General features: G+C 40.1%; 1 long non-coding RNA gene across 2 annotated transcripts in view; it reads right to left on the reverse strand.

Moving 5' to 3' along the window:
* Window positions 1–288: 288 nt before the first annotated feature.
* The window catches only part of LOC138755625 (uncharacterized), a 49987-nt gene continuing 26321 nt past the window's right edge, over window positions 289–23954 (reverse strand). For both annotated transcript variants that reach the window (XR_011352432.1, XR_011352431.1), the window contains 2 exons: window positions 12478–12548; window positions 289–426 (listed from right to left, as the gene is read on the reverse strand). This is a non-coding gene — a long non-coding RNA (uncharacterized lncRNA). The remainder of the gene's footprint in view (window positions 427–12477; window positions 12549–23954) is intronic.

Here is a 23954-nt window from a genome sequence, read left to right on the forward strand (position 1 = left end):
ACACTATATACATTGGTGATAGATCTGTACTATCACAATATGCAAATACATTCAAAAGAATGGATTGATAACATCACTACACATTGCAACAGGACAATCTTTCTCCCCTAGCTATCTCCTCTCAAAAATGTAAAACGCTTAGACAATTACTCATGCTACTCTCCTTGTAATTATTTCTTATATTGAATTTTTACAATCTGAATTATCTTTGTAACTGACATTATCTTTGTTACCATCTGATTTATCACACCATTCCCCCAACAAAGACATCTGACAGCTGTCAAGACAAATATTTAACTTTTTCTTTAATAGCGGATGTGGGCATTCTCTGTGGCAGTGGTGGGCTTATTCTTGGGTTATCTTGATGAGCAGCTTCAAAATCACATTGCTCAAGATTAATTAGCCATGTAGTAATTAATATTTAATCTGAAAAGGCAGAAGAGTTGTCACTGAATGTGTTCTTCAACTATATGGAAAGATAGAAGGTGGTTTATTAACAGCAAAATCATGGATGACTAACAATCTTAAGACTAGATCTGTATTGAAATGCAACAATAGAGAAACCAAAAATGCAACAATGGAGAAAAGTGACCCAAAACATTTCTGCATCCATTGATGTACTCTGATTCTAGCATTTCTTAGGTTCACTTCAGAATGGCAGCATCTGTAGTTTTTTTTTAAATTAACTTACAGTCGAATTTCGAAGAATGCCCACCAGCAGCTATGCTTTGTGAGGTGTTTGAGGAGATTCGACATGTCACTGAAGATCTCAAAAAACTTCTACAGGTGTACTATGGAGAGCATTCTGGTTGGTGGTGTCACTACCTGGTATGGAGGCGCCAAATCTCAGGTCAAGATAAAGCTCCAGTGGGTTGTTAACTCGGGCTGTGACATCACAGGCACCAGCCTTCACTCCATCAAGGTCATCTATATGAAGCAGTATCTTAAGAAAACAGCCTCTATCCTCAAAGGCCCCACCACCTAGGCCATGCCCTCTTCACTCAGGAAGAGCCTAAAGTCGAGCGCTCAGCGGCACAGGGACAACTTCTTCCCCACTGCCATCAGACTCTTGAATAATGAATGAATGAAAGACTTTTCATGTACTTCTATTTTTATTATTTTATAAATATGATTATTCTAAGATGGTGCATGATATGAATGTTTACACTACAACGCTGCTGCAAAACACTGAATTTCGTGACTTGTTCATGACAATAAATTCCGATTCTGATTTTGAATTTTCTGTCATTCTTTTCCAGCAATCAAGTCAAGTCAAGTCACCTTTATTTATCGTTCATACCATGCTTACACAGTAAAGACGAGATAACATCTCGACCAAAGCTTTCTCAGTGCTCAAACTGGGGAAGCTCTCACCCTCATGTTGTTCACCCTCAGTGCTTTCTGGTTCCTTCAGGTCTTCCAAATGAAGTTCTTTTATAGTAGCAATCAAATGGTTCAAAAGCTACCAAAGTAACGGCATTTCATTTTAGTTATTAAATAATTTTTTAAAAACATTGCATTAACAAAAACAACCTGGAAGAAAAGGAAGTTTGGAGGTCCTAAATTAATACTTTGTGTCAGTATTCACAAGAGAAAAAGACCTTGATCATGGTGAGGTCAAAATTGAATAGGCCTGTGTGCTGGACAATGTGGATTTAAAGCAAGAGGAAGTATTGGACCTTCTTAAAAACATCAAGATTGATGCTCCTAGGGCCAGATGCGATATACCTCAGGCCGCTGAGAAAAATGAGGGAAGAGATAGCTGGGGCAGTAGTTATGATCTTTGAATCCTCTTTGGCTGCGGAGGAGATGCCAGAGGATCCCCTTTGTCATGATAATGAATATGTATGAGATGTACCGAAAGTCACGTGGTATGAGAGAGAGATAAGAGCACAAGCAGGAGAACAAAGGAAACTGGAAAATAAAGCCACTGAGAAGTTTACCTGATAAAACTTGTGTTTGATGTTTTATTAACTTCACATTTCAGGCCACAAATGTGACATTGGCGACGAGGATGAAAGAAGCTTGAAGAAAATTAAAGACTAAAGAAGATTAAAGAGAACTTCAAGGTGATAAGAATTTTCTCTTTCACTCAGTACTTTTGGGGCTGGAATATTTCCTCATGGCTGGTGCAAACGGTGACTTTCTAACACATAGTGGAATTGCTCATTTTGATGCAACGGGTGATGCAAGCACTGTAAGTATGAAGTGGAAGGCATGGCTGGAAGAATTTGAATCCTACGCCAACAGTCGTGGCCTATTTCTAGATACCGGTAGAGTTGAACAAAAAGTGCAGAGGAGGGCGTTACTTCTTTTCACCGCAGGACCTGCAGTTCGGGAAACGTTTAAGACACTTTTGAATACTGGAAGAAAGGATGAGTACCGAAAAGCGGTAGATGCATTAAATGCACACTATGTAGTGACACCGAATGCTACATTTCAACGCCATTTGTTTCGGAGAACGAGACAAGAAGATGGCCAGACAATTGCTCAGTACGTGACGAGACTACGCCAGCTAGCTGTTGGATGCAATTACATGCCAGCTGATTTGGACAACCAATTATTGGATCAAGTCGTACAGCCCTGTAGATCAGATAAACCCAGAAGACGTCTACTGGAAAGAGGGAGTGAGTTGGAACTCACCGATGCTTTAACCATTCCTGGTGCATTAGAGGCCGTTGAAGGGCAATTTCATACCATGACCCTGAAAGACAACTCAAGCCAGCAAATTAAGAGGCTCTCACATCGCCATAACCAGCAAAGATATACGTCAACATAGGACGTGGAGTGTTATCGATGTGGAAACCGAGGTCACTTTGGAAAAGACCCATATTGCCCGGCCAAAGGCAAAGTTTGCAGAAAGTGTGGAGGTAAGGACCACTTTGCAAAGAAGTGCAAAAGCAAGTCCAATGCAGACCAGAAGAGGAAGAGTACAACTTCCAAAGGCAAAACTAACCAGGAAAGGTGTACCATTTCATTTTGGATCTGAGCAGAAGAAAGCGTTCATAGCGCTGAAGCAAAGCCTGACAGATGCAAAAACTCTTGGATATTATGATCCGGCGGCATCAACCAAAGTCATAGCGGATACCAGCCCGGTTGGTTTAGGAGCCGTGTTGGTCCAGATGCATGATGGAGGACCAAGAATCATTGCCTATGCCAGCAGATCGTTATCAGATGTGGAAAGAAGATACTCTCAGACAGATAAAGAAGCACTCGGACTTGTATGGGCCTGTGAGAGGTTCCATGCATATTTATACGGCATTGAATTTGAACTCATCACAGATCATAAGCTATTAGTGGTGATCTATGCACCTAGATCTAAACCATGTGCCAGAATAGAGAGATGGGTACTCAGACTACAACCCTACAAATATAAAGTAATCCACATTGCAGGGAAAGCAAACGTTGCAGATCCGCTGTCCAGATTGGTGAAGGATGGTGGTCCACAATCCAAGTCAGAATTGGGAACAGAAACAGAGAGCTTTGTACGCTTCGTAGCTATTCAGTCGACACCGAAAGCTGTGACTACGAAGGAAGTCGAGAGAGAATCAGAACGTGATCCAGAACTCAGGGAAGTAAGAGAATGCATACAGAGTGGACAATGGGACAAGTGTACTCACAAGGCTTACATTCCCATTAGAGACGAACTTTGTTGCATCGGACAGTGTGTATTAAGAGGTTGCAGATTGGTGATACCGCAAAGATTGAGACCGAAGATCGTATCCTTAGCGCATGAAGGACACCTAGGTATTGTTGGTACCAAGCAAAACCTCAGGACCAAGGTATGGTGGCCAGGTTGTGATAAAGACGCAGAGAAATTTGTCAAAACTTGTCACGGATGTCAAATCACAAGTAGGAGTAATCCGCCAGAACCGATCCGGAGTACGCTACTCCCGACAGGACCATGAACGACGTAGCTGTTGATTTTCTTGGACCTTTACCGACGGGTGAATCAATTATGGTAGTGATAGATTACTACAGCAGATACTATGAGTACGTGGTGTTGAAGTCCACAACCACTGAAAAAACGATACAAGCATTAGTAGAGATATTCGCAAGATATGGATTACCTGTTACATTATACTCTGACAATGGTCCACAATTCATTTCAGAGACATTTGCGGAATACATGAGGACCACAGGTATCCACCATCATAAAGTAACTCCGAAATGGCCGCAAGCCAACGGAGAAGTAGAGAGATAAAATCAATCCATTGAAAAACGATTGAGGATTGCACACGCAGAAGGACAAAATTGGCGAGAAGCATTGTTATCTTATGCGGCTGTCTATCGAGCAACGCCTCATGCAACCACTGGAAAAAGTCCTGCAGAAGCATTTTTTGGGAGAAAAATCCGCACAAAAATGCCAGAAATAAAGGAAATCCGAGACGACCAGGAGATGAGGGACCACGATGCTGAAAAGAAAGGTGCAGCAAAGCTGTACACAGATTCGAAACGTGGAGCCAAGTACTCAGACATCATGCCAGGAGATAATGTTCTAGTGAGGCATGAAACTGGTGGTAAGCTAGACACACCTTATTACCATCAACCCTATACTGTCGTATCCAGAAGTGGCAGTATGGTGACAGTCAAGTCTCCGACTGGAGTCCTGTATAAGAGAAATGTATCAGGTGTAAAAAGGTACCAGTCCAGAGATACATCGAGTGAAGAGGTTGAAAGGCCAATACGAGATGCTGAAACTGAGAGACCTGATGATGTTCCAGAGGCAGTTACCAGCACTCCTGATGAAGTGACTAGAGTGCCAGAAACACCCGAAGCCGTGGCGAGCAGTATTTTCGACGCTGAGAGTGAACAACCGAGAAGCGACGACAATATTGCAGGCAGGCCGAAACGAAACCGGAAAGCGCCCAAACGATACGAAGACTTTGTGCCATAGTTTTAATAAGAACTTTGGAACAGTATTTAATCTTATATCATAAAGTGCATGTATGAGTGCTGTAGGAAGTAAATTTTATGTAGTTGAGTTATAGTATTACCATTAGTTACGATGTTTGTATGTTTCCGAGGGATATTGGTAAGTGAAGGTAAAGTTTATTTCTGATTAAAGGAGGGATGTCATGATAATGAATATGTATGAGATGTACCGGAAGTCACGTGGTATGAGAGAGAGATAAGAGCACAAGCAGGAGAACAAAGGAAACTGGAAAATAAAGCCACTGAGAAGTTTACCTGATAAAACTTGTGTTAGATGTTTTATTAACTTCACATTTCGGGCCACAAATGTGACACCCTTGTTTAAAAAAGATAATTAGGAGAATCCTAGGACCTATAGGCGGGTGAGTCTTAAGTCACTGGTGTGTAAACTAATGGAGAGGATTCTTAAGAATATGATTTATGAGCATTTGGAGAAGTATGGTCTACTCAAGAATAGTCAGCATAGCATTGTGAAGGGAAGGTCTTGGGGTCCAAATCCATACATCCCTCAAGGTCGCCATACAGGTTGATAAGATAGTTATGAAGGCCTATGGGATGCTGGGATTCATTATTAGGGGGATTGAATTCAGGAGTAGAGAGGTCACGTTATAACTCTACAAATCTTTGGTAAGACCACACTTGGAGTATTGTGTCCAGTCTGATCACCTCATTATAGGAAGGATGTGAAATCTTTGGAGAGGATGCAGAGGAGATTTACCAGGATGTTGCCTGACTTGCAAAACAAGTCTTATGAGGCAAGGTTAGCAGGTCTGGGGCTTTCACTTTGGGGCATAGAAGGATAAGAGGAGACTCAATCGAGGTCTATAAGATTATGTGAGGCATAGATAGGGTGAACAGCCAGTACCTGCTTCCCAGGGCAGGATCGGCAAACACCAAAGGACGAATGTACAAAGTTAAGGCAGGGAAGTTTAGCGGAGACATCAGGGGTAAATATTTTACATAAAGAGTTGTAGGTGCCTGGAATATCTTGCCAGGGATGGTGGTGGAAGTTGAAACACTGGGGGCATTAAAGAGATGCTTAGACAGACATATGGATGAAAGAAAAATAGGATAGGGTAGGTTTAGTACTTTTTTTTATTAAGGAAGGAATATATTGGTCAGCACAACATCGAGGCTGAAGGGCCTATACTGTGCTGTATTGTTCTATATTTATTTTTTTTTAAATAATAAATTAACTGAGAACAAAATACTAAATGACTTGAAAAAATTGAAAATAATTAAACAGCAAATTAAACCTCATGATTGTTGCATGAAATACATGAGAGAAGAAAAATGAAAATAGAACAAACAAGCAAAGGAAATCAAATTAAGATAATGAAGTAGAAATCTGAAAAAGGCAAATTGAATTTTGAAAATATAAATAAAAACTAATGAACAACGAAGCTTGTGATTGAACAACTTGACTGTGTGTGAATGATGTGATACTTTACTGAAAGTGTGTTAACATCAGAAAGATTAACAAAATAAATGTTTTAAGAGTTTACTGAGCCTTAGCTGTTCACAGTCAAGCTTGAAATGCTCAGTCAAGTGCTAGTGAATCACTTTTAAAACTTTCGCTAACAGAAATGAAGAAATAGCAAAAGTAAGAGAAAGGTGCCAAAGTTAACTCAATTCCATTTGTACAAACTGGGAACTATTTTAGGAAGACAGATCAATCAGAGAACTGCAAACAAAACTGACGGGGAACTGAATATTTCAGTGAGCTGGACTTAACGTTAACTCCAGGGTTCTCGAGTCAACTTTATTTATCTTTCATTCCATAATCACACGGTAGGATGAGAAAACATTTCTCCAGGACCATAGACATAGACATAGACAGGACTTAGGAAAGCAGTTAACACGTTAAAATATTAAGGTATTAAGACTTAGACACTGATAGTCCATGGCACACTAGCCACATCTGTACTGGTAGTTCAGGAACCTGATTGCTTGGGGGAAAAAGCTATTTCCCAGTTTAAACACAAAGGCCTGAGTGCTTTGGTACCTCCTGCCAGATGGCAGAAGGGAGAAAAGTTTGCATGCAGGATGTGTGGAGTCTTTCACAATGTTTATTACTTTCCACCTGCATAGAGTGTAGTAGATGACCTCCATGCAAGGTCTTTCAGTCTGAGGTGGAACAGTTTCCAAACCAGGCCGTGATACAGTTGGACAGAATGCTCTCGGTATATCCTCTGTAGAATGTAGTGAGGATGGAGGGTGGAAGGTGGACTTTCCTCAGAACTTCAAAAGAAATAGAGGCACTGCTGGGCTTTCTTGGCTATGGAGCTGGTGTTATGGGACCCGGTGAGGTTCTCCACCAGCTGAGGAACTTGATACTCTTGACTATCTCAATGGTAGAGCCATCAATAGTCAGGGGACCATGATCTCCCCGGGCCCTCTGAAGTCAACAACCATCTCTTTTGGGTTTTTTTTTTTAAACATTCAGATACAGGGTTTTTTTCTCTGCATCAGTTTGTTAGTGTCTGCTCTTCATCTCTGTACACTGCCTTCTCGTTCTTATTGATCAGGCCCACCACTGGCATATCAACAGCAAAATAGATGATGTTGATTGATCTGCACAATCGTGGGTCAGAAGAGTAAACATCAGTGGACTAAGCACGCAACCCTGGGAGGGGGGGGTCCCCATGCTCAGTGTGATAGTCTTGGAGGTGCTGTGTCTGATCTGGACTGCTTGAGCTCTCCCCATCAGGAAGTTGTTGTAGAAGAACAGATAAAGGTCTATCTTTCTAGTTGTACTCTGGACTCTATCTAACATAACAAGCTGTTGAGAAACTCAGAAAGTTAGGCATCATCTGTGGAGGGAAAGGAAATGTCATATTGAGAGCAGAGCCCACACCAGGACTGAGTTTGGAGAGGAAAAATAAAGATGAGAAAGGGAGGGGTGAGATGGAACAGTAGGCAACAGGTAGGAGGATGTGAGAATTGATGGTTAAAATGAGCCAGGTTGGAAAGGGCTGGAATTGGGAGACAGAGGCAAGTGGTACAGCATACAAGGTCAAAAAAATATGCGGGACAAATTGAGTTGGGGCAGCAAGGGTGAAGTTGAAGACAGAAGTTAGTAGGTGATAAGTGGGAACATGAATACTACTTGTGCTGGAATAAGTAAGGACAATAATAATGGAAAAGATTTAAGAAAGACAAAATGGAAACAGATGGGGGATGGGATTTGGTGGGTGAAGTAAGTGGTGAGGAGGTGGATAAAACCTTGAGGGGGAGAGGGATGAAAACAAGTGATGGGGAGGGGGCTGGAATTGGGGAATGGAAATGGGAAAAGGTATAAAAATGGAACAACCAGAATATATGTATGTTTCTCAAACCTCTATTAAGCTTTTACCTGAGTTCTTCACACTTATATCTTCCAAACTTATTGAAGAATCCATCCCTAAAACCTGTCCACTCCACAAATATTTCCTTACTTGTGAATACTTCTGGTGTTAATAGTTTTGTTTTTCCAATGTCTGCAGTGTGCTGGACTTTCATCATGATGTGAAAGCTGAAGCTACCACATTGACATGTTCAGACAATTGTGTGGGCTGTTCGCTATTGGAGTACTGACTGCTCTTCTTAGTTTTGAGATGAGGCATAATCTGCTCTCATGTCAGCACTCAGTTACAAAATCCCATCTTGTAATTTTCTGTTTATTAATCATAAGGGATTGAAAAACCACAGCTTGGGTGTTTTCTATTTTTATCTTTTTGAATAAGAGCTGGAAACAAGTTTAAAAAATCCTCTGATCAAAAAGAACAGATTCCCACAGAGGATAATATGGGAAATATCCCATCGTATGCCATTCTTGGAATACACAGGAATTTAACACAATTGTTTAGAAACCAGTATTAGGCAAAATAATTACATATCATCCTATAAAGCACCCAGGCAGTATTATTATCTGTGATACATCTCTCCTGGATGAGCTCACTTCAAAATAGAAAACAATGATGAACTCTCATGGGACCCCCTCAGCTCCTGGTAACTCTGTGCTCCATCTTCAAAGCTCAGATGAATGGAACCTTCAGGATCAGACCCGGATGGTGTACCTGGCTGTATACTTAAAGCCTGTGGGTACCAGCTGGCTGGAGATCTTGTGAAATTTGTCAACCTCTTACCACAACAGTCAAAATACCAGGTGACATGCCTCGATGATGATTGGCCGGGTGATGTCTACCAAGATGAAGTGATTTGATATGTTGGTTTTGGAGCAAATCAACTCCCATCTCAGGAAGGATTGTTATTCGCTAATTGCCATAACAGGCCAACAGCAGATGCCATTTCACTGACTCTCCACTCAGCATCAAATCACCTTGACCACAGGAACACTATGTCAGGCTGTAGTTCAGCAACCACAGTTCAGCATTCAATACCATCATGCCAGATTAGGAAAATTGCCCATTCCTCTGCCACTAAATCCATGACCTCCACATTGGCAGACCCCAATCAGTGTGGATTGGCAACACCACCTCTTCCTTGCTGACCATTAGCACAGGCAGTTCAAGGATGCGTGCTTAGTCCCCTACTCTATTCACTGTGCACCCCTAACTGCACAGCCAAGTTCAGCCCCAAGTCAATTAACAAATTTGCTAATTATATCACCATTCTGGGTATCTGGAAAGACTGAGTTAGAACACAGGATGATTAATAACCTGGTTTGGGGGATGGTGGGGGGTGGGGGGGGGGAAGGGGGTGGAAACAACAATCTTGTTCTCAATGTCACCCAGACCAAGGAGATTATTGTTGATTTTAGAGAGGAGAGGTCAATAGACCACTCACCTGTCTGCAATGATGGGATGGAAGTGGAGACGGTCAGAATCTTCATGCTTCTGGGAATTCATATATCAGAAGTCCTTTCCTAGAGTCAGTATATTGAGGCCACTGATTAGAAGGTATAGCAATGCTTCTACTCTGAGGAGATATGGCATGTCATTGGAAACTCTTGAATTTCTACAGGGGCACCATGGAAAGTATATAGAGTGATTGTATTAGAGACTCGTTTAGAAATTTAACTACCCATGAATACAGACATTTACAGAAGATCATGTAGTGGCCTCAGGGAAACAACTGGCAATGGCAGGAATGCCTGCCAGTCGGAGGCCGGCTTTGCGATGACGTCACTCCTTTCAAAAGAAGCAGGGAGTGAACATAAAGAGCTGGCAGGACAATAAATCAGTCTTCGACCTCCACTAGAGAGTGTGTGTGTGTGTGTGTGTGTGTGTGTGTGTGTGTGTGTGTGTTTGGGGGGAGGGGGTTCTTACTCCACACTTTGCTTAGCGCGCATGCTACAATATAAACATAGCAGAACAATCACAGGTTCTGGCCTCTCATCACTGCATACATTTATGCAAGACATTGCCTCAAGAAGACAGCCAACATCAAGGACCTCCACCACCCTATGTCACAGTCTCTTCTCACTGCTACCTTGGGCAGAAAGCTCAGAAACCTGAAAATTAGCACCTCTAGGTTCAAGAACAGTTTCTTTTCACCATCTATCAGATTCTTGAACTGCCCTTCTTACACTAATCAAAGACTGCTCCCATACCAGAAAGGATTTTTTTATTTATTTTCAAACTATTTTATGTATTTGTTGTTTTTTTAAAATTCAGTTTTACTATTATAGTCTGTTTTTATTTACAAAATACTGCTTGGTTGCAGTAAATAAGAATTTTGGTGCATATATATATATATATATATATTGTCATTGTCAAAATAAACTGGGAATGAAAGTAGACTGCCAAAAAAAATGTCTTGAAATTTATCTGTGATAACTCGGTTTGGAATTAATGGCCCTGATTTTGTTGAATGGGTCCAGTGAACCCATTCTACACTCACAACTCACATTCCCCTAGGTGCTGAACATATTAAGTTTGGATCAATGTGGGTGAATCTATCCTGGAGGCAAGAGTGAAGTGCCATGTGGTACATGAAGCTCAGAGAGCAGGACTACATCAGTGTGAACCTCATTCATCTTCCAAAATCTTCTGGAAACCTTTGGTGGATGGCAAAGCTCCTCCCTCAGTTTCAGTATTTCTTCACATGAAGTTTTATCATTGCTTCTGAATGTTTGTGACAATCAGAAACATTTCAGAATCAGAATCAGGATTTATTGTCATGAACAAGTCATGAAATTTGGTGTTTTGTGGCAGCATCATAGAGCAAACATAAATATACATCTATATCTATAGATAGATAGATAGATAGATAGATATGCACATACACACAATCATTTTATGACATTACTGTATAAAAAAAAATAACAATAATATTGAATGAAAAGTAAAGGCAGTGACTTTGGTTCATTGATTATTCAAGTATCTGATGGCAGCGGGGAAGAAGCTGTCCTTGTGCCACTGAGTGCTCATCTTTAGGCTCCAGCAATGTTTTTCCAATGGTAGAAGAGTGAAGAAAGTGTGGCTTGGGTAGTGCGAGTCTTTGAGGATAGAAGCTGCTTTTTTTAAAAGACACTGCCTCATGTAGATGTCCTCGATGGAATGAAGTCTGGTGCCTGTGATGTCACAGGCTGAGTTGACAACCCTCTGGAGTTTATTCTACATCTGAGAGTTGGCATCTCCCTACCTGGCCATGATGCAACCAGTCAGAATGCTCTCCACGGTACACCTGTAGAATTTTATGAGGGTCTTCAGTGACTTACTGAATCTCCTCAAACACATCACAAAGTATAGCCGCTGGTGAGCCTTCTTTGTGATTGCATCAACGTGGAGGCTCCAAGGCAGATCCTCGGAGATGTTGACACCCAGGAATTTGAAGTTCTTGTCCCACTCGACTCTACTAATGAGGACTGGGTCATTCCCTTGAATTCCTCCTGAAGTCCACAGTCATCTCCTTGGTTTTGCTGACGTTGAGTGCAAGGTTGTTGTTGTCTTTACACTATTCAACAAGCTGATCTATCTCCTTCCTATATGGTTCCTCATTGCCATGATTCTGCCAACAACTGTGGGGTCATTGGCAAACTTGTAAATGGCATTGAAATTGTGTCTGGCCACACAGTTGTGGGTGTGGAGTAGTGGGCTCAGCATGCATCCTTGGGGTGCACATATGTTGATAGTCAGTGAGGAGGAGATATTGTTTCCAATTCATACTGACTGTGGTCTTCTAATGAGAAAGTTAAGAATCCATTTGCAGAGGTAGGTACAGAAACCTAGTGTTTGTAATTTCATGACCAGCACTGAGGGAATAATGGTATTGAATGCCGAGCTGTTGTCGATAAAAAGCTGTATGTATGAATTGCTGTTTTCAAGGTGATCCAGAGCTGAGTGGATAGCCAGCGATATTGCATCTGCCATAGAGCAATTGTGACAATAGATTTTAAAGACTAATACAGTAAAGTTTTAAATAATAAAAGTAAAACATTTTAAAATAACATTAAAACAATAACAAAAGCACAATTGCTTTTGAAAAGAGTCTCCTTTTGGATGCTGTGCCAGGTCTATCTGCAAACAATTTGACCAGCATAAATGTTGAAAATGTTCAGTAAATTCTTGATTCACTACTGGACATCAGTAGACAAACCTGGGTTGTTTGCTGCAGTATTCAATAAGAGGTACCAGAGACAACATTTTTTTTTCCAAAAGATTTTCTTCCTGAAAATAAAATGGGGATTATAATAGACAACTTCAAGCTGAACACAAAGTTAATTTCAGATTTGCTGTATCACATAGGAAGTTTTCAGAAACGTGATCCTTCTGATCTCACCACATCACTGGGACTGCAAATGGCATTGACATCTGAGCCAAGCTCTCAGGTTGACTGCACATGTTTCCCAACAAATGTGAGGAGCCCAGGGTTTGTCTTGGTCACCAATTTTGCAACTGAAATAGAGTTCATAGGATTCCTTAATAAGTACAGTCATTTCTGCATCTTTGAGCATATACTTTCCACAAATAACAGAATGTATTGCAGCTGTTTTGAGATTGACGAGACATTTCTGCTGCATTGAATCTTCCTGAATACAATAAATGCTATATTTAAGTACAGTTACTAAGCTATTGCCTAATAACATGTGCATCAACATGCGTTTAATCTTTATCAATACACAGCATCTGTATATGTGAGCTGCTTTTATAACCTGTCTGCATCTATCCTGACTAAACATGCCCAGGCCTAAGACAATATTTGTATGGCATCTGCACTGAGTACAAGCACAGGCATGCTTGGACAGACCAAAACATCTTGCTTTGTGGGCATATACAGTAGTATCCCCATTATGTGGCACCTATGGGGATTGCAGATACTGCATTAGCAAATTTTCCGGTTGATTGAGACACAATGTTACAATGCCCAACTAATACACCTGCATGAAAAATGTTCAGTTTAAAAGACAAAATACTGTGACAAATGTATTTTGAAAAAAAAAATCAGTGTTGCAGTTTTTAATTAAATAAAGTTCATTTTAATGAGGTAATTCCCATAACTTAAAAAAATTAAATTTAAGTTTGAACCCCAGTCAGACGCCGTAAGAGCATTGCGCTAGCTGGTATGCTAATCATGGTACAATCATAATTAATCCCTTCCCTCAACTGTACAGATAAAGCTTTACCAAAATATCTAATATGAATAGAGTTAAAGATTCTTATTAGGCAGGGATAGGAAGACACTTTGGGAGAGCTACCCCAGCGGTCAGTGACATTGGCTGCTCTTCATCCCGGATGCTCCCATTTTATTCAAGCACAACTTTATTCAAACATCTGCTGTGACTGGGGTCAAGTCACATTTATTTAGCGTTCATACCATCTCGCATAGTAAAGACAAGATAGCATTTCTCCAGGACCATGGATTATATTTACATAAACATAAGCTAGAATAGAATTCAAGAGCCTGATGACTTGAGGTTAAAAAAAAACTGTTGCCCAATCTGGACATTAAGGCATGAGTGCTACGGTACCTCCTACAAGAAGGCAGAAGGGAAAACATTCACATGAGGGGTGTGTGGAGTCCTTCACAATACTTATTGCCTTTTGCCTGCATTGAGTGTTGTAGATGTCCTTTACGGTAAGAAGATAGATAGGGAGGTAGAATGGTAGATAGGTGGTCCACTGTCCGAATGTTTGCTCCCATCTTCACCAAGGGGTTGTGTATTTCTTTGGAGAAAATTTACTTCTGCAATTTTAAGCTTTTATTTAAAATTTTATTTATTCTCATTTATTTTAAGATTTATTTATTTCATTCCCCCCCCCCCCCAAAAAAAAATGCCAGTTGTTTGGGTTTCTGGTTGATCGCATTCTGGATAATGGGAATTCGTAAAAATTCAGCAGGAAATCACAAAAATAAGTAAGTTACATTTAAAAAATGATACATGAAAGGAAAATTATTAGGTGCTGTTCAGCAGCCCAAAATCCATAAAATACATGCAAAAGTGTTCAGGAAGAAAAATCTTTGTTGTCCAGTGTTATCAGATGGTCGGAATCTTTTTCCCAGGGTAACAACATCAAATATGAGAGAACATGCATTTAAGGTGGTGGGTGGAAAGTTTCGTGAAGATGTGTGGGGCAATGTTTTAATACAGAGTGGTAGATGCCTGGAAAAGACAGTCAGGGAGTGTTGGAAGCACAGAAAAAGTAACAGTTAAGAGGCTGTTAGATAGATTTAGTTTAATTTAGTATCATGTTTGTCTCAGACGTCATGGGTCAAAGGGCCTGTTCCTGTGTTGTACTGTTTTTATGACTCCAGGAGTAGACTGAAGCTGGATAATTGCTGGTGAAATGCAATTGGCAAACTGCCAGTAGATCAGGGTATTTATATTTGCATAGACATTCCAAAACCTACAGTAATTTAGATGTAATGAGAGATGAGCCACAGGGATAGGTGTCATTCTTCAACTTGCTAAATAAATAACTTGGATGATGATACTGAAAGCATAGTTATTAAATTTGCCAAGGACACCAAGTTAACATGGATTGCATTTTGTGAAGAGAAGGCTACAAAGGAACATAGTTAAGTAATGAGTGGGCAAAGATCTAGAAAAAGGAGTATAATACAGGAAAATAGAACAATGAATCATTTTGCCAGAGAAGTGAAAAAAAATGAAGCATATTATACACATGGTGAGATGCTGCAGAACTCTGAGATGCAGAAGGATCTGGTGTCCTGGTTCATGATTTGCAAAAAGACCAGTACTTCTGTACAGCAAATAATTAGGAAATATGAAAATGTTGCTGTTTCTTTTTACCAGAGGAATTGTATAGAAGAGAAGGAAGGTCATTCTCAGATTAATGGGGCTTCAATGAGATGACAGATGAAATACTATGTATAGTTCAGTCTCTTTGCCCAAGGAAGATTGTTATAGAAGCAGTTAAGAGAAAGTGCATATTGGCTTATCAGGATAGATTGGACAGGAGAGGCTTGTATCTGATCAAGATTAGAAGTATAAGAGAGATTTGAATGAAACACACAATGGACTTCAAACTCTGAAAAATAAAGAATAAAAAATAAACTGACTAACTGCTTGCTCATATGTAAAATTTATTTAATACAGGTATTACAAGTAACTATAGTTTGAAATTATTTTGTGCAGCTTTATTTAAGACCATAAACACAGGAGCAGAATTAAACCATTCAACCCATCTAATCTGCTCCACTATTAGAACCGTAACTGTTGTATTTTTTTTCTCTCAATCTCATTTTCCTGCCTTCTTCCCATAATCTTTGACAGCTATACTAGATAAGAACCCATCAACGTCCACTAAACATACCCAACAGCTTGGCCTTCACAGTCATCTGTGGCAATGAATTCCATTGATTCACCACCCTTTGCTGAAGACATTTCTCCTCATCTCTGTTCTAAAGGGGCATCCTTTTAGTCTGAGCCTGTGCCATATAGTGCTCTACTTCTCGACCTGGAAACATCACCAAATCCCCTTTATCCAGTTCTTTCAATATTTGGTAGGTTCCAATAACCACCTACCAACACCCCCTCCCCCACCCCACCCTATCCTGCCCCCATCTTCTAAACTCCAGTCAGTACAGACCCAGAACCAATGGTGTTAATTTTCTCATATTTTAATCTTCTCATCTTCAGAATCATTCTGGTAAACCTCCTCTGAAGCTTCGCTAACACCATAACATCCTTCCTTTGATTTGAGGCCCAAAATTGCTTGGAATACTCCAATTTTAGACTGACAAACATCTTAAAAATTCTCAGCATTACATCCTTGCTTTTATATTCGAGTTCTCTAGAAATGAATGTCAACATTGCATTTGCTTTCCTTACTATCAATGTAACCTACAAGTTAAACTTTCAGGAACCCTGCGCGAGTTTTCTCAAGTCCTTTTGGAGCTCCACTTTCTGAATTCCCTTCCCATTTAGAAAATAGGCTACTTCTTTATTCTTTCTATCAAAGTACATGATCATGCATTTCCCTACGCTACACTGCCATGCCCATCTCCCAGTCTGTCCAAGTGCCTTAGCAGACATCCTGCTTCCTGAACACTATCTGCCCCTCCACCTACCTTTTTATCATCTGCAAACTTGGTCACAAAGCCATCAATTCCATCACCTGTAACAATAACACATACTGTGAAAAGTAGCAGACCCAACAGCAATCCTTGCGGAATACCACTAATCACTGGCAGCCAATCAGAAAGGCCCCCCTTTATTCTCACTCTTCACCTACTGCCAGTCAGAGTATCTTGTTTCCATGCTAGTATTTTTCTCCATAATACCATGGGCTCCTATCTTGTTCAGCAGCTGCATATGTGGCATCTAAGTCAACATCTTGTTGATTTTAAATATTTTTCTTTCCTCAACATAGAAAATCATTTCTAAGTAGATTCTATAATAGTAGTGAATATTGCACAAAAATATATCGAATGATCTTTAAAAAATGTAGCAGAATTCAGAAAGGGAATAAGTATACAAGAATATACTGTTTTCTCCAGATTAACCTAATAAATATTAACCTGATTAATGCCCTTCATTAATCCAGCAGTTGATATATTATAATTCAAGAAAAGATGAAATGCAAGATCAATCAACTGGAGCATTTTTTTGCCTCTAGTCTTTGTGAAAGGAAAGTTATACTCACCTGACGGCAAATGGAGAATATATGAATATTTTAATAAATACTTCAAACTAGTTCTTGATTGTCAATTAGGCTATTTAGAAATCATTACCACCATCATTATTCCACTTTTACCCACTGCCATTAGTATTCCATATCCACCCTCTGTCCATGGATTTCTGGGGATAGGTGCTGACTAATTTGAGAAGCAGACACCAATTACCACAAAGAGCAATGAGAATCGGTGGGGGGGGGGGGGGGGTGTGGGGGGGAATGTCAATAAAGCAAGAGGTCAATTAGGTCATTCAGAAAAGAATGAAAGGAGCAGAAGACATTGCCAAATAAATAGTTACTTTAATGTAATGTGAATAGCCTGCTGCCATGAATTAATGAAACGGAAGGAAGTTTGGACACCATCACAGAAACCATGGCACCAAAATCCAAAGACCAGCAATCACACTAACAAGTAAAATAACACAGCAATAACTAAACAAAAATAATAATTTGGTGGAATAATGGATCTAGTTAATAAATAAAACAACAGCCACCTGTAATTAATAAATTGCTAAAGCACTATCTTAATTGAGGCTACTCTGAATCATTTCATACCCATCAATAAATGAAGAAATGAGTGTTATAATATCATTCCCACATGTGAAACCCTTGTTTATTCTCTGTATGATGATCAACGGCATTTTACTTTGTATTTTAATGAAAAGTTCTATTATGACTTTGCTGTTCCAAATAGGTTTTAAAAGTACTTCATTTGTTATAAGTGCTTTCAGGGTATCTTGAGGTGTGTAATACATTATGTAAATAACATTATTATTTCTTCAAATGTGTGTATACCATGAAAATTGGCCACTGCTTCGGGCTTTCTAAAGAATTTAATTAATATTGATGAAATATGGAAGGCCAGTTTTTTTCCAGCATGGATGTGCTTCTCATTAGAAACTAAATGGAAATGATTGTATGGACCTTTGACCTTTCTGTTTTCATTGATTGTCCCATTTGAGGTCACAAAATCCCAGAATTCTTGTACTGCATCTGTCTGCAAGATTTAAAAAAAAGATTGTCCACATGCTTTATAAAGGATATAAGAGCTTATGTTACACATTAAATGTTCAGCATGTTTAATATTTCCATTTAAAGTATTTTAGTGAGAATGTGCTACAAATATAGAGTCATCAAGTCACACAGAATGGAAGCAGACCCTTCAGCTCACAGACCATGTATACTAGGCTCTTACTAATCCTATTTCATTCTCTCCGCACTCCCATCAACTTCCTCCACACTCTATCACTATGAATGATTTATAATAAGTCAATCAACTAACCAACCCACATATATCTGGGTTGATAAGAGAAATCTGAATCACTGAAAGTCAGAACTAAGCCTGGGTCAGCTGAGAGGTGGCAGCTCTCCTAGCTTTGTTGCAATGCGGCCTAAACTAAAGTTTTTTTTGACATATGCAAATTATTATTATTATATCAACCACAACTTGGGAAGAATAATTTCTCTGTAGTTGAGATGAAGCCCTTGAACCAGAGCATTTATTTGACCTTCAGATAATATTACAAAATAATTACTGGCAAAATCAAACAAAAAGAGCATTTGTAAGATGTCAGCTTTCAATTATTCCTGTAACTCAAAAGCCAAAAGCAATTTTTATTGTCACAGTAAACAGGTAATGCTGCATCTATTCACCATTTCCTGTTTGTTCAATGCAATTTCTTTGGACAGTGACGGGAAGGGTTTTTGACAGTGGAATCACAAATTCTATTAATTTTAAAATGGAAAAAAAATATCAATGAGAGATTATAGAATAGACAACTTCCTCATCAGGCCTTCCATTTTCTTGCTATCCTTACTCTACATTTACTATTGTGTATCCTTAAAAGGACCCATTTCATTGTTGTTCCATGCATTTGCCTTTTTAAACTTTGAGAGGTGAATTATGGAGCATGAAAGGGCCCACTCCCAGAACTCCTTGACTCAGTCAGCATGATCGAGTTGTGTTGCCATGGTAGTATGTCAGTCAGAAAATTAGGGCATGGATAACAACATGTGAATAGAATGTGATAGCCATTACAGAATCCAGTTAGAAGGGAGGCAGGACTGACAGCTCAACATTCCCAGAAAAGAAGGAAGTAGGGGTAAAAGAGGAGGGGCGTGGTGTTATTGGTTAAGGAGGGCACATGGCAATGGTTAGATGTGACTTTAGTGGTGGGTTGACTAGTGAAGCTTGTTACAAGATCAAACCAGCAACCACAAAGAAGCCATATCACACAGGGGTAAAGATGAACAATTACTTTATTAACAAAAATTCACCTTCAAACTTTAATTCAGAATCCTCCCTTTTATAACAATGCCTACTGGTTACTATGCAAATTTCTATAACAGTGTAAAACTAATAAATTCCCCATCCTAAATATAACATATGTAATTAAAGTCTAAGTTATATTTCCAACCAGCCAACAGAAAAACTTAGACACAAAACACACAAGACTCACAAAACTTCGATCTCAACTGAAGCAAAGATCATAAACAAAATTCAGTTTGTTTGGTAAACTGAAGCCAAAAGATCTTTGAGTGAGAGAGAGAGAGCACAAAATTTGAAGTTGGCTTGTGTTGCTTGCAGAGAGAGGAGCCACTGGCTTCGTCCGGATCCTTCTGGCTGCCTTCGGAATGTTCATCCTTTTAGAAATCCCAACATTCTAAACTGTCTGCCAGACCATGATTCATGCTCTGGGCCTTCTTCCACTCCACAGCATGCACAGTGGTAGTTTAACATCCAAGTCCAGAAATTTTTAGATCATTTTCTGCACATGCTCAGACCGTCTCCCACTCTCTCAGCAGTCCATCTTCACCTTGGCACTCTGAGGCAAACTGTCATTTTTTAACATAAAACCCCACAACACATAGGCCAATACAAAACACAGAACTCTGTAACAAGCTATATGGGTGGAGTTGAGAAACAAGGAACACTTCATCACCTTGTTGGGAGTGTGCTACAGATCTCCAAATTATCAATGGGAATATATCAAGAGATTGTTGCCAGCTATAGATAAAATGTTGTCATAGTAGGGGGTTTTAACTTTCCAAATGTTGACTGAGAAAGTCATAGTGCAAAAGGTTTAGATGGGGTTGAATCTGACAGATGCACTCCGGAAAGTTTCCTCTTGAAATACGTAGATGGTCCCACAAGGGAGATTAATCTAGTGTTTGAAAATTGGGAAGAACAAGTTGATGAGATGTCTGTGGTTGAGTCATTGGAGATAAACAGAGCAGAACTACAGGTTAAAATTCTGAACTGTGCAAGGCCAATTTTGAAGGTATTAGACAAGAACTAGCTCAAGTTATTTAGAACATTCTGTTTAAAGGAAGAGGAAGTGCGTTGTGAAGAGTTAAGGATAAGTCATGTTAGAGTTGAGGGTCAGTTAGAGTTAAGGAAGCTTAAAAAAATAAGGGAAATTCAGGCTGTCTTCAAGAGCAAGAAGGAAGCATGGGGCAGGGATAAGCAGCTGGGGTCAAATAGGAGTTTCAAGGACTGAGTAGTGAGTTATAAAAGGAAATCAGGAGGGCAGAAAAAGGATCAAGCGATAGCTCTGGTAGATAACATTAAGGATAATCTCAATAGATTTTTTAAGTACATAAAGGGAAAAGGAGTAGCCAGAGAAAAATTGGGACCCTCTGGAATCAATGTGGTGATGTCTGTGTGGAGCCAAAGGAGATGGGCAAGGTCCTCAATCAATACCTTCCCTTTGTTTTTACAATGGAGAAAGTCATGGAGAACTTGAGGTAGTTAGTATTATATAGTTGTGGAGGTGCTGAAGATCGTGCTGCAGATGAAAATACAAAAATCTCCTGGCCCGATTAGATATATCTGACGACACTGTGGGAATCTAGAGAGGGAATTGCAGATGCCTCGCATGTCATTTAAATACAGGTGAGGGGCCAGAACACTGAAGGGTGGCAAATGTTTGCCTCTGTTCAAGAAGGGCTGCAGGGAACAGTCTAGTAACTGTAGGCCAGTGAGCCTAACTTCTATGGTTGGTAAGTTACTGGAGAGCATTCTAAGGGTGAAAATATATTCACTTGGACAAACAAGGGCAGATTAGGGATAATCATCATTGTTTTGTAAGATGTAGGTAATGTCTAACAACAAGTTTGTATGTTCTCCCTTTGTTGACAACGAGATAGACAACAGACTCGCCAAGGCAAATAGCGCCTTTGGAAGACTACACAAAAGAGTCTGGAAAAACAACCAACTGAAAAACCTCACAAAGATAAGCGTATACAGAGCCGTTGTCATACCCACACTCCTGTTCGGCTCCGAATCATGGGTCCTCTACCGGCATCACCTACGGCTCCTAGAACGCTTCCACCAGCATTGTCTCCGCTCCATCCTCAATATTCATTGGAGCGCTTTCATCCCTAACGTCGAAGTACTCGAGATGGCAGAGGTCGACAGCATCGAATCCACGCTGCTGAAGATCCAGCTGCGCTGGGTGGGTCACATCTCCAGAATGGAGGACCATCACCTTCCCAAGATCGTGTTATATGGCGAGCTCTCCACTGGCCACCGTGACAGAGGTGCACCAAAGAAGAGGTACAAGGACTGCCTAAAGAAATCTCTTGGTGCCTGCCACATTGACCAGCGCCAGTGGGCTGATCTCGCCTCCAACCGTGCATCTTGGCGCCTCACAGTTCGGCGGGCAGCAACCTCCTTTGAAGAAGACCGCAGAGCCCACCTCACTGACAAAAAGCAAAGGAGGAAAAACCCAACACCCAACCCCAACCAACCAATTTTCCCCTGCAACCGCTGCAACCGTGTCTGCCTGTCCCGCATCGGACTTGTCAGCCACAAACGAGCCTGCAGCTGACGTGGACATTTACCCCCTCCATAAATCTTCGTCCGCGAAGCCAAGCCAAAGAGAGAGAGAGAAAGAAGGTTTCCTCCAATATTCCAAAGGCATGCAAAGTTACTATGGGCTCATGAACCAGAAAGGCCTCTTTCCATAGTGTATCTCTAAATTTTTAAAAAACCTTAATGTGACCCAAGAAGGTTGATGAGAGCAGAGTAGATGTTGGATTTCAACAGGCATTCAATAAAGTTCTGCATGGTAGGTTAGATTGCATGGGATCCAAGGTGAGAAACAGATTGGATAGAAGATTAGCTTCAGGAAAGTGATGGTGGAAGGTTGTTTCTTAAACTGGAGGCCTGTGACTAGTGGTGTTCCACACGATTCAGTGCTGGGCCCATTGCAGTTTGTCATTCATATGAGATTTAGATGAAAAAATACATAAAATGAGTGGTAAATTTGTGAGAGACACTAAAGTGCCTGGTATTGTAGATAGTGAAGATAGTTACCAATAATTGCAAAAATATCTTGATTGGTTGAGCAGGTGGGCAGAGGAATTGTTGATGGAATTTAATACAGAGAAATGTGAGGAGTTGTATTTTGGGAGGTATAACATGGGTAGGACCTGCATAATGAATAGTGGGGATCTGGGTAGTGTAATAAAGAAGAGGGAACCAGTTGTACATGGACAGAGTACCTTGAGAGTGGTGACACAAATAGATAGGTGGTAATAAAGGCTTTTGGCATTTTGGCCTTCATCAGTCAGAGCATTGAGTATAGAAGTAGGGAGGCCATGTTGTGTTGTACAAGAATTTGGAGAGACAGTTTAGAATATTGGGTTCAGTTTTGGTCACTGTGCTGCAGGAAAATGTTATCCAGCTGGAGAAGATGCAGAGAAGATTTATGAGGATGTTGCCAGGATTCGAAGGCCTGAACTATAGGGAGATGTTGAGCAAACTAGGACTTTATTCCTCAGAGCACAAAAGGATGAGGGTTGATCTCATAGAGGTATACAAAATCATAGGAGAAGTAATTCAGGTAAAAACATAGTCTTTTTCCAAGAGTTCTGGAATTGGTAACCAGAGGACATCATTTTAAGGTGAGGGGGGAGAAATTTCACAGGAATCTGAGGGGTTACATTCTGACACAGAGGGTGCATGGATTGAGCTGCCAGAGGAGGTAGTTAAGACAGGAATTTTTTAAACATTTAAGAATAAAATGGAAGGATACACAGATAGAATAGGTCTAGTGGGTTATGAACAAAACACAGGTCGGTGGGATTCAAATGGGTGGGACGTTTTGGTTGGCGTCGGTGAGTTGGGCTGAATAACATGTTTGCTTGCTGTATGGCTCTATGAACCAGGATCCAGGAGGCATTGACATTGCCCTGTTTCTGTCTTTGTCCTTGATGCCAGCAAACCATGGCTAGCAGCCTCTGTGTAGCAGAGATTATCCCTTGATGACATAGCTCATAACTCTACAATGCACATTGCTGTTCACAGAATGTATATTTTGCCTTTGAAAACCATACAATGTCACATTCTGGTAGGTTAGACTATTCATATGCTTTAAACAATCAAACTACTGCCGGAATAACAGTGGAAAGTTTATGCAGATTTGGAAGAGTGTGGGGGGGGGGGGAGGGGGGTGTCATTATCATTCTTCTGAAGGACATGGAGTACACACATGCTAATTCACGTATGAAAATTGACGGCCAGCATGAAGAAGCCTGGGTTCATCGTGTAGATACAATTTAGTCTTTATTTGTTCCATATTTGTTGCATTACACTCTGTTTTCTCTCCATTTTGAGCAATCAGAATTAAAATATGATCATTCATAAGATTTTGACAAACATTTTATTAGCAACATAATATACCAACTACAGAAAGAATCCTGTGTTAATTGTTAAATGAAATATAATGTAAATAATGTTATTATTATAAAAGCATTGTATAATGTAATTAGGTGCTTCACAGGATTTTCATAACATTCAAATTCAATATATTAAGAATTCTTGTGAACATTACAAAGGAAAATGATAATAAGAATTGTAAAAGTGTGCATTGATCAAATACTGTGATAGAGTCTAACGTAGCAACAAGGATAGACTTCAGGGATTTGAAA

Source organism: Narcine bancroftii, chromosome 2 (assembly GCF_036971445.1).
Source record: "Narcine bancroftii isolate sNarBan1 chromosome 2, sNarBan1.hap1, whole genome shotgun sequence".
In the NCBI taxonomy this organism is placed as follows: domain Eukaryota; kingdom Metazoa; phylum Chordata; class Chondrichthyes; order Torpediniformes; family Narcinidae; genus Narcine; species Narcine bancroftii.